Source organism: Arachis ipaensis, chromosome B9 (assembly GCF_059453495.1).
Source record: "Arachis ipaensis isolate K30076 ecotype BB chromosome B9, ASM5945349v1, whole genome shotgun sequence".
NCBI lineage: Eukaryota > Viridiplantae > Streptophyta > Magnoliopsida > Fabales > Fabaceae > Arachis > Arachis ipaensis.
The window spans coordinates 25,406,610-25,408,006 of NC_142444.1; positions in this window are offsets into that span (position 1 = coordinate 25,406,610).

Genomic DNA, 1,397 nt, shown 5'->3' on the forward strand with positions numbered 1-1,397 from the left:
TAATTATAAACCAAATTTTCATCCAAAACATAATTATAAATATTTTTTTCAAAGCAAAATAAACATAATCCAAAACATAATTATAAATATTGTCTCCAAAACAATATAAACATAATCCAAAACACTTAATTTTCATCTTCGTACTTAAGTTGGGTCGGAAGAAGTTGGATTTTGACAAAAAAAATTATAAAAATACTCTCTTACCCAACAAAATTAAGCCTCACGAAAAAGTCCGTCCCACCCCATCAAAATCCACCGTTTAAGCAGTGCAAATTAAGCGGATTTTTGCTCTTTAATGATTCCAATTTTTCAGTTCGGCTCGTTTTTTTTACGGATTACGCGCTGCACTGAAATTGGATGGTCACAATTCAGTGTTTTTCAAATCGGACGGTCCACATTAGGTAACCGCCACGTATCGCGTAATTGCGTGCTCCCTGCGCCGTTTTTCTCTTCTCCCTCGTGATTTTCTCTCAAAAGGTTGCAAACCATTCGATTTTAACTCTCTCTTTCATCCCTCACTCTTGAAAAACAAAAGAACTCTCAACTCAATATTATTCATAATCACTTCATCAGTCAAGTATAATAGAGCAATGTCTATGCACCCAAAAATTAAAGATATTGATTAGATTGAAAATTACATTGTTCATTATCTCGGTTATCTTAATTATGTACGTAATTATTTTTAATATATATATATATATATATATATATATATAGGTAATATATTAGTAAGAGTTAGTTATTTTTTTAATTTTTAGATAATATTTTGTTACATATGTGCTAGTAAAAATAAAGATATTAGTAATAACATTAGTTATAATATTAGTAGATAATACTGTATCATTATTTTTTTTTTTTTACCAAAGATAAGAGATTCGAACCCGCAATTTTTTAATTGAATATAGAGAGATTATGCTATTTGAGCTATTATCCATTGGCAGATAATACTGTATTAGCAATAACGTTAGTTATATTCTTAGATGTATTAGTAATAACAGTATAGTAGTGATCTGTTAATATGTGACAGTAATTAGAAAACACTACAATTCATTAGAATATTTAATTATTATGTTAGAACTAGTTATTTCGATATTATAATATTAATTAATATGTTATTAGTGTTTTGGTAGAAATTAGAACTAGTGTGTTTAGGATTTATGAATAATTTTATTAATTACAAAACCATGTACCGAGATAGGGAGACAATAGAAAATTTTTACAATGTATCCAATAAACTGAAAATTTGGTCTAATAAAAATAAAAAAAACAATTAAATTACTCAAACTAAAAATTTTATTCAGTTATTCTAAAATTTTAATTATTTTCTATATCCTAATTTACCAACTCAACATCTTTTTGGTAGAGATGAGGCAGAAGCTTTGGAAGGGTTACCGTCG